Source organism: Adiantum capillus-veneris, chromosome 18, assembly GCF_014529385.1.
Source record: "Adiantum capillus-veneris isolate H3 chromosome 18, ASM1452938v2, whole genome shotgun sequence".
NCBI lineage: Eukaryota > Viridiplantae > Streptophyta > Polypodiopsida > Polypodiales > Pteridaceae > Adiantum > Adiantum capillus-veneris.
This window is the reverse complement of record NC_140948.1, coordinates 52,342,808-52,353,528: the sequence shown is the minus strand read 5'-3', so window position 1 is coordinate 52,353,528 and position 10,721 is coordinate 52,342,808. Positions and strand designations below refer to the sequence as shown.

At 42.0% G+C, this 10,721-nt stretch overlaps 1 long non-coding RNA gene across 2 annotated transcripts; it reads right to left on the bottom strand.

The window, feature by feature from the left end:
* Positions 1-971: 971 nt before the first annotated feature.
* LOC147435660 (uncharacterized) lies at positions 972-10,511 on the bottom strand. Of its 2 annotated transcripts, XR_015185099.1 has the most exons (4): positions 10,141-10,511; positions 1,702-1,821; positions 1,496-1,592; positions 972-1,403 (listed from the first exon to the last, which is right to left on the bottom strand). It is a non-coding gene; the product is annotated as an uncharacterized LOC147435660 (long non-coding RNA). The 2 variants fall into 2 exon arrangements; XR_015185098.1 differs by having other exon boundaries at positions 972-1,592.
* Positions 10,512-10,721: the final 210 nt, after the last annotated feature.

Here is a 10,721-nt window from a genome sequence, read left to right as displayed (position 1 = left end):
ATTTCACATCTTAAATGTAAAAGTGGACGTCTATTTGTGTTGTTTGCAAATGCATCTATGGGAATGTAGAGGATATTTGTCACACTCGTTCTAAGGACCCTATTTACAAATATTGACAAAGTTTTAAGGCTCAACATGCCTGCAAGGAAAGGGGGGGAATAAAGAATGGAGAGTGATTGACCAAGTTTAGAGGATGGTTGCTAACTCAAAGGAAGAATATGTCGTTGAGAAAGTGGTGAGAGCCATGAAGGCTTATTTGGTTGAAAAATATGCTTAGATGGAGCGCATTAGTAAGAGGATTTTGGAGGGCTACGATAAATAGGTATGTATAAGATATTTTATGTAACTTCTCTTTTTGGAACCACATAGATCCATGTTGTCTTATGTTTATGCACTCTCTTCATGTTTAGGGAAAAGTGGTAGCTACAAATGTTGCTCCAATATTGGCTAATGTTTGCCTAACTGATGTCTACCAAGCAAGAAGCTGTTGAGAATGTAATCGAGGAGAAAATAGGGTTTTATTTCTAGCACATAGTGCTTTTCTATAGTCATAACTAGAGCATGCTTTATGTACTATACTTCAATCCAATATATGAGATTGGTATGTGTAGCACAATCTCGTGGGCATTGATAATCAAGGAGCACTCCTGACTCTGAAAAAAGTACAAGAAAGTTTAATGATGGGCCTCCCTTGCTATGCTCATTGCAAGCATGTGATGCAATAGGTGGAGACAAAAGCACTCCAAAACACAAAAATATCAACATTAACAAGGTTTGGAACATTAACAAGCTTGCTTCTTTCATAATTTATTAATGAGGGTTTTTGTGAACGTTTTGTTGTTGGTGTTATAGATTCATTTTTCTGTGGGTGGAAACTCAATTAAGGTCATTAGTGACTCTCCAATACCTAGCTCAAGTGTGTCTCTGACTTTAGTATTTTCAAACAAAAGCTTTCACATGGATTTCAGTTCTGACACCAAGCATGCACCTCGTGAGTTCATAAAAAAGTTATGGTCTTTAATATCTACTAGTATGGGACACGCGCGTTGCTGTTGCCAAAAAGAAGGTATGCTTTAATTGTAGAAATCTTTGATCTCATCCTTTCCTTAGTGGGGCGAGTAAATTTCTATGACTTTCATGCGAGCTTTTGGAGATCTACAATACTGACAGTTCAACCACCATCCTAACTACTTTCTGCAGGGCAATGTTTGACAACTCATAAGGTGTAGACATGCCACTCTACACATTCACATCAACCAAGTATAACTTTTGGATCAACACTCTATCATACAGAGAGAGAAGTCATCTTGGACTCAATGCTCTTTATCAATCTGTTGTCCTTTTCCAGTACACCACACCTGACATACATCATGTCCATTATGTGCTAGCACCTATCATACTTTCTAACAACCATGTTGCAAAAAAAAAACTCATCATAAATTCTATTCGTCAATATATCCACTACCTGCAAAATTCACATCAACCAAGTACAAACCTGTCTTGTCGATCAACATTTTATCATTCAGAGAGAGAAGTCATCTTGGATTGAATGGTCTGTATCAATTTGATTCTCCTTTGCAAGTACACCACACCTGCTGACATACATCCTGATCACTATGTGCTTGCACCTAGCATACTTTCTAACCAATGTGTTGCAAAAAAAATATCATCATAAATTCCATTCTCCAATATATCCACTACCTGCATAATTTCCAATGCCGATAGGTAATTGCATCTTGAGGAAAATCCCTTTCCACATTGGCGGATAACGGCCTAGTGCGTATTATCCTAGCCATGTCCATGTCCTTGTGGCTCCAACATCTACATTGACCAATGTCCCGACACACATATTGCTCCCATACATTGCCTTCTGCTATGCATAGATTTAGTGTGCTATGTTATCCTAACCCAACAACATACACATCCCTCGCCCCTTCATGAGCACTTATATTCACCACAACAACCTACCCAATAAGAGGTACCTATGTCCTTCCATGAATTGTTCCCATTCAATTGGTTTGACTTGAGATTTCCCCTTTCAACATTGCTCTACTCTTTGCCTAGCCTGCTACAGTGTGCTCTTACATGTTCTCATTTGAATGCTTTGCCAGGTTATTTTTACAAAAAATTCCTCATCCATGTGCACTTTCTAAGTGACCTTAAATCACTAAATGTATGGAAATTAACAACCAGATATTTTAGAAATGTCTCTCTTAGCAAATGCGTACTATCAAAGAGGTCTACCAAATGAGTATGTGTTTCTACTTGAAATAATTTCTAAGAGAATTCCTTATATTTCTCTTCACCATGCAAACATTGCTTAACCAATATTACATCAAGAATAGGTTGTCGAACCCTGAGTTTCCCTCGTCTTTCGCACCTACATAATAGCATTACTTCACATGGTGACAACATGCATACTTTTTCCACACATTCTTAGCCATGAGATCTCCCTATACACATTTATGTCCCAACCATGATATGGACTCTCAGTCCTAACGCTCATTTTCCCAATTCTTGAGAATCAACTTGTTTATCAGCACCACATTCCCTTTCCTCCTCCTCCTCCTCCTCCTCCTCCTCCTCTGCCTCTCTCTCTCTCTCTCTCTCTCTCTCTCTCTCTCTCTCTCTCTCTCTCTCTCTCTCTCTCTCTCTCTCTCTCTCTCTCTCTCTCTCTTCATACCAAGTGTTTAGTTCAAGACTTGTTAGGTAAATTTTTATTGTCCTTTGGGCTTATATCGCTATCTCTTTCTTGTGAATAAGAAAGTGTAGCAACACATATCATCACATAACTTATAGTAGAAATCTCCACCAACAAAGTCTGGCACGACACAAAGAGAAAGGGGCCAATGACCTTAGGATCTTTAATGTCTCTTAAGATTGAGTTGGGAAGCATGCTCTCTCTCTCTCTCTCTCTCTCTCTCTCTCTCTCTCTCTCTCTCTCTCTCTCTCTCGGGTAGAAAAAGTGGCTGTATACTCTGTACAAAAGAGATCTATGGAGATGCCCAAAGGTCTATCCCCCACTTTTCAACAACAGTTTTGGTCATGCATCTGGATCCTTAGGATCAGATGTGCAAGATATACTATTTCATGTGGATGATTGTGCATGAAAGATTGCTTATTAGCACTCGGGATGAGATAACTACTCATGATCCGACTTGCCAAGAGGTACTTTGCATCCTAAGTCTTTGAGACACTATTTTTGGGTTTGCCCATATGCTCGGAGGATAGTTTGCTGTTTATTTATCAAAGTGGACATTCATGATGGGTTTGTGATGTGGGGTATGTTGCAATTTTTGGGGTCACACATATATTTTTAGGCTCATCGACAGATTTGGTCTTCATGCTTGCTTCATTGGGGATATAGATTGGGCACTCTAAATATGATTCTAGGTATAGGTCAACAATTGGACCTCCACTAGTGGGATGGATTTTTTCCTACAATCTATAGCATCACTCTTTGGACTATATAGAAGGCTCATTGTTGCTCACATTCTGGGCTCAAAGTCTTCTCCTACATCCACCACTGCGATAGAGCTACTACATACTCTTTGCAACCAGCAGGATACTTCAGCACGCTCCTCCAGGGTGGCAAAGAGGCGTAAATTCTCCTTTCTTTGGATATGGGAAAAATCTTCAGCTCTTTCAAGTTTGGACTATGGTCATACGACATGCCATTATGCACCTCCACATTGATTCATTTTGCATTCCTCATACAGGTCACCTTAATGTAAACATAGCCCATACACTATTCTCTCTCTCTCTCTCTCTCTCTCTCTCTCCTCTCTCTCTCTCTCTCTCTCTCTCTCTCTCTATCTATCTATCTATCTACCTACCCTTTGGCATGTCTATCTCAAAATTTAGGGTGGGTGTCTAGTACCCTTCTTGTGATGCTCTTATGACTCTCTCTCTCTCTGCTCATCTCTCTCTCTCTCTCTCTCTCTCTCTCTCCCCCCACCCCCCCCCCCCCCCCCCCCCCCCCCCCCCAAAACTTAAGTCAGCTACTTTACACAAGCCTATGCTATTGAACCTCTACTTCTCATAACTGAGGGCCCGATATATGCCATTATGAATCTTTTCAACTTCTACAATTTCACCTCCATGAAGCTCTAGCATTTCTCACAATTTGGCAGCAATTGCTCACTCTTGCTCCTCCCCCTCTAACACACAATACTCTTTATCTTCTCCTAGTGGTTCATCAATATGCCCATCTTCCTCTTCCCCAGCATTAGGCTAGCCAACATATCCAATTGTTACGGCGCCTACTATGGTGTCCATCCTACGGGTGTCTGGAAATATATAGCATTTTATGAGGCACGATTGCATGTCCGGCAATGTGTAGCCTTTTATGAGGCATGATCGCATGTCCCAAGCTTACCAGCTAATCGACGTGTTCAATTGACAGAGGAACTAGGGCATGGGGGAGCCAGTAAAATTAGAGCATTAGACATTTCTTGGTCATCGGCACCTACCCCTTGATACCTAAACATTGGCGGCTCTCGGTAATATAGCTAGGACCTGATAGCTATCCGTTATTGCGCTCTTCCAAGAGCTCCCTTTTTTTATCTCCAAAACCAGCATCTCCTCCACCAATACCGTGTTTAGTAAAATCTATCCAACAATCGACATTCTCAACACCTCAATGTGTCTCCTCCCAATCTATCACCACCACATGATCAGCCCTTAGAGAGAGAGAGAGAGAGAGAGAGAGAGAGAGAGAGAGAGAGAGAGAGAGAGAGAGGAGAGAGAGAGAGAGACTGCCATCCAACCATGCGCAGTCGGGTGGGGGCCCCCCCCCCCCCCCCCGTGTGTGTGTGTGTGTGTGTGTGTGTGAGAGAGAGAGAGAGAGAGAGAGAGAGAGAGAGAGAGAGAGAGAGAGAGATCCAGGGAAATTCAGGCTCTCGGCTGACTCGGAGGACTGAGTCGGAGAGAGAGAGAGAGAGATTGTCATGCTTATATATTGTGTGTATGAGTGTGTGTGTGAGTGAGAGAGAGAGAGATAAGCGCTTGTGATTTGACTTCTTTGTGTAGGCTTTTGGAAAAAAAATTCAAGCCCTCGACTCCCAAGCGTTCTCTCTCTCTCTCTCTCTCTCTCTCTCTCTCACTCACACACACACACACACACACACACACACACACACACACACACACACACACACACATAGGCTGTGCGTCTCATAGACAGATGTACCAAGAGAACGTAGGGCAGAAATCATGCAAGGATTCTTTCTCTCTCTCTCTCTCTCTCTCTCTCTCTCTCTCTCTCTCTCTCTCACAAGGAGACACGCGACGACAGCCTGCTAAGAGTCGGAAACGCTGTATGGGCTTGGAGGATTTGACACGTGGAAGTCCTCTCCTTCCTCAAAACTTTTAAGCTCCATTATATAAGTATAGATAGATATTGCATTTCTCATTAATTTATTTGCATAGCTTCATTGTTTCTCTTCCTCTCTATGCAGGTTCGAAAGTGACTTGGCAATCCAAATCTTGTCTAAAAGATTCAACCAATTAGTTGAAGTGGATATAAAATTTGTGGATGTGTTCACATACATGAAGGGATTTACCATAACCATGACCTTATTCTACTTGTAAGTGATGGTTGACCATCGTTGATGAATGCACTCTCTTCATTGCAATGGATGCTACATTAGCTTGATTAAGGTACATTGGCTTCTATCTTTGTAAGCGGATGGAAGATGTTGGAGAGGGGGAATGGGGAACACACCCAAAACGCAAACATATTGCCTCACCATAGCTCAAGGAATTCACAACACCCCTATCCTCTCAGAAACACCTTCAAAAAATCAACTTCACGCTCACACACTACCACTTGTACACCTCTCAACACATGCACGCTAGCAAGACTTCCATTTAACTCACAGACACTATCAATGCTCGCTTTGACACGCCAAACACAGACCACCACTCAAATTCTTGCTCCCTTTACACCACAAAAAGCGGGTTGCGGACACACACTACCGCCAACATTAACACGTGCAAAGAGCAAGAGAGAAGAGATGTAAAGGGGAAAGCGATGCCAAAAACAAGGGGCAATGACCTTCAATTGATTAGTCGGGGCATGTACCGTACCACCCAAGCGCCATAGATGGTGAGTTCTTACAATAAAACGGCCTTCAAAAATTCACCCTTGCTCTCTTGCACTCGTCTATTCCAAAACAGGTCAAAAGTCCTCAATAATTACAAAAAAAAAGGGGTTTGTGGGGGAGCCCTATCCTTTTTGGCTTTCTAAAAAAAACTTTAGTGTTGTGTTGGGTTAGGGAGACTTTCATTGTTTTGAGTGCACAATGGAGACTTTGGAGACTTACATTAATGCTATTTCCCTTTTTAAGTGACGATTGAGACTTACCTTAAATGTCATTTTGGTTTTAAAGTATTAATTGGATATTTTCTCTTGCATTCTATTCTTTTAGATAGAAAAAGTGAAGCTTCACCTTGCTAAATTCTAGGAAGTTCTATATATGCATATACATAACACACACATACACAATATAAATAAATAAATATATACTATATACTATATGTTAATGAGATTTTTTATTATATATATAATTTATTTATTTATTTATATATTTAGATATACACACACATATACATATATATGCATGCATATGAGAAAACCATGGTAAAGAGAAAAAAAATCGATGCAATGATGTCAAAACTTAGTACAAAAATACTACAAATTTCAGAAGATTTGCTAGTATTTTTGGTTTGTTTCTTGGCAAGGAGGACACTTGATCTCTTAATAAAAGAGACATTCGTGAACACTGTTTCACCTCATATTATTCTAGTTGAACTCAACCTCTCGATTTTATCACTTCTATACTATATATAATGGAGCTTAAAGTTTTCGAGGAAGGAGAGTGACTCCACGTGTCACTCTTAGTTCTTATTGTTTTAGAAAGCCATCGTGACCCTTTCACTTGTTTAGCAAGTTATGATGTGATTGGACCCCTTGGGAGACTCCATTTGACCACCTTTTGCAATGCTTGAGAAGTCTCGGACTAGTAACCCCTTCACTTTCTGTCACACTTCACTTCTTGAGCTCATGGAGGGGGAAACTAGCGCAGTCGCTAATGCTCCTTGTCCTCTTGCCTTCAAAAAAGTTTTGGGGCCAATACCTTGTGTGAAATGGCCCTGAATCAGGCGCCTGCTGCCACATTGTCATGACGGACACCACCACCACCTTCACCTCACGTTGTCGGGCCGCCACTCAACGGCCAAAAATCACCGCCTATGCTCTTGCACGATCGTGCACATCATGCACGCAACACCATGGGCCAAACGCCATCGCCTCAAGCCTTCTTTTTACTGAAAGAAAGGTCTATTCTAGTAGATACAAAAAGTGAGTAGGGTTGAGCCCATTTCATTTGAGCCAGAATCCACAAAGATTCTTTTGCAAGCTTAGTGCATGAAAGCAAAGTGAAAGAAAAGTAAAAAGGGGACCAAGAATGTTTTCATTACAATGTTTTCATGAATTTTAGAGCCAAGAATGTTTTTTTCATGGGTTTTAGAACAAGACTATTTTCAATATATTGTTCATTGTGCCTCTTCCTTGGCAGATCCCTTTTTTTGGGAACCAAGGTTTCTTGGCAACCTCCTCCTATTGGGAGGGAAACCTTACATGTCTTGTGGTGAGCTAATTCGTAGAAAGCTAGGCATGCTCTGGTTCGTGACTAGAAGAGAAGGGGATGGTGCAAGCAATTTCCATGGGGAGTTTATTTCAAGGGGGAATTTGTCCATCCACACCCCAATCCTCTTGAAGGAGGCTCACCTCCAATGCACCTCTACTCACTGGTCATGGGCAAAGTTCTCCACAAGGTGTATGATAAATCCGGTAGAAGGCCCGTATGGCCAGTTTCTCGCACATGGTAGTTTTATAGAGGGTTTGGGATCTACTAATGGCCCTCATGTGTGTCTTCTAGACATGTGCAAGGATCTGTGTCAGTTTCTTTTTGTGTCCCGTTTGGTGACTTAGGATGTTCTTGGCATTATTTGTTGCTGCCTTTATGGTCAATTGGTAGTTATTCGAGGGTGGGGTGGAAACATTCCTAGCTCATTGGCATCCTTTGCTCAACTTTTCTTTTTGTTGTGTGCCATATCAACCAGTCTTTCCTTAGTTAGGGTCACTCCCTTGTTATCCCTTGGTTGTGGTTGTTGGTGTGTCAATGTAGCTCCCTTGTCATCCGTCTCTCATGATGTGGATCTACAACTGCCCTAGCAAGGGTCGAGCAAGGGTGCTTTTGTGAATTTTTTGATTATCAATACCTTCTCCACTTCTCCACTCACTTTTTGTATGGGCAAAAAAAGTCATAAAACAATTTCACACAAATGCTTCCCCAAAGTTTAGTCACAAGAATTAGTGTTCGAGAAAAGTGTGCCTCAGCTTAGCCTTGAGCCAATTGAAAATCCAAAACAACTAGTTGAAGCGAGGGGGAGAAGGAGAAAATCCTCTTGAAAAATTTAAGAAAATTTTCCCACTGTTGGTGATGGCAATGGTGGATGCAAATGCTATAGAGAAAGGCAAAAGAGGGAAGGTTGGAGGGGGTGGAGGGCAGGTTTGAGTTCCTTCTCTATGTCTTTTTTGGATCTAATCCAAATGGGGATGGTGATTCCTCAAGGAGGGGGCTTCTTTCTACTTGGACACTTGCCCAACAGCTTGATGCTGGTAACAATAGTCATGTGGATGAGAGGTGTTGATGGAGCACGTAGGCAAGGAGGGTGCATGCAAGGTCACACGATGGTCAAGTAGGTCAAAAAACTTAAAACTAAAGTGAATAGACCTCTCTTTTGGTAGAAAGAAAAGATAGAGAGTTTTAAAAGGAAAAAAAAAAAGCCTCCCTCAAAGGATATGCGCTGGACTAAAAAAGAGAGGTCTCTCTTTTTCTTTCACTAAAAGAAAAGGTAGCTTCAATTTAGTTCTAGGTTTTTTGGACCTATCGTGAGTGCATAACAGTGCTTGATCGCCTAAAATAGGTGTGCCTTGGTCATTGATCTACAAATGAAGGGATGTTGAGGAATGTATGAAGGCATGTTTAGAGCTCCTGCATGTTGAGGGTTTTTGGAGAGTGGAGAGATGAGAGGATGCGCATAGGTGGGGAATCAATGGTGATAGCAACCAGCAAGGTGGGAGGCCTTCTCCCACCTTATGTAGGGACTTTAGAGAGGGGAGGGGGACCTTAGGCTGGGGCACGTGCTTTTAAACCTCTGCTTCTTTAAAACAAAAATCCCCTCTCAAAGGATTTGCTCCGACGGAGGCCTTAGAGGGAGGAATTTTTTTTGTAGGTCAAAAAACTTAGAACTAAATTGAAATTACCTTTCTTTGAGTAAAAAAAGGGAGAGACCTCTCTTTTTTAGTCCAGCGCAGATCCTTTAAAGGAGGCTTTTTTTCCTTTTAAAACTCTCTATCTTTTCTTTCTGTTCCCCGCCTATGCGCATCCTCTCGTCTCTCCACTCTCCAAAAATCGTCAACATGCAGGAGCTCTAAACATGCCATCATACATTCCTCATTTGTAGATCAATGACCAAGGCACATGCTTTTTCAACACCTATTTTAGGCGATCAAGCTCTGTTATGCACTCATGATAGGCAAGACAGAAAGATGCAGGCCTCCATACGCACGCACGCGCGCACACACACACACACACACACATAGAGAGAGAGAGAGAGAGAGAGAGAGAGAGAGAGAGAGAGAGAGAGAGAGACAAAAGAGTAGGACGTGCATGCCCTCCATGTCCCCCGTTCTTCTCTTGATCCGAGCTGCAATATTAAGCCACCTTTTAGGACACCAAGAAACAAGGTAGGGATAGCATCATCAGCTTCAATTGAGGTGATTCTTGAACTATGAGACAAGGAGAGAAAACGCACGAGAGAGAGAACGATTCACCAACTGCAAGATTGTTGCATGCATGCTTGTCAACAACATCTTCTAATTTCCAGCTAAAAAGGATTTTCAAAATCATGTGAGCCCTATTACTACTTTGAAAAAAAACCTACCTCAAAGGATCTGTGCCGGCGCAGATCCTTTTGAGGGGTTTTTTTCCTTTTAAAACTCTCTCTCTCTCTCTCTCTCTCAATATAGTTCGGCATACTACTACATATACTACTCAATCGTCAATTTACCTCTTATTTGTAGAATATAGATAGACAACACATTGCGTTTCCTTTTACCCAAAGGATCTGGCATTATGACGTCCTCTGTATGCTCCTTCGTTCTGCTCGCCTCCCTGCGCCCTCATTGGCCCCCCATCTCGTGCTCCTTTTATACAAGGTTGAGACAAAAGGTAGCCGCACATAAATAGGAGTTTATGCACTGGTTATGAGAGAGGAGCGTGAGAGAGAGGAGCCCAAGCCATGCTAGACTGGAGCCTGAACGTTGTGCCTACCTTGATTTGCGAATGCAAGGAACAACCTTCTTTGTAGTGTGTGTGTGTGTGTGTGTGTGAGAGAGAGAGAGAGAGAGAGAGAGAGAGAGAGAGAGAGGGAGAAACAGAGGGCATGCGGGTTGTTGCCACTGCAATGTCTACAAAAAGGGTAGCTATGTAGAGAGAGAGAGAGAGAGAGAGAGAGAGAGAGAGAGAGAGAGAGAGAGAGAGAGAGAGAGAGTCCTACTCAATGCGGTCTATTCACTACACAAAAGCCAAAGGGAGATGGAGATGGTACCACTAGACTTGTGGCCTAGCTTGCACACAGATGAGATGAAG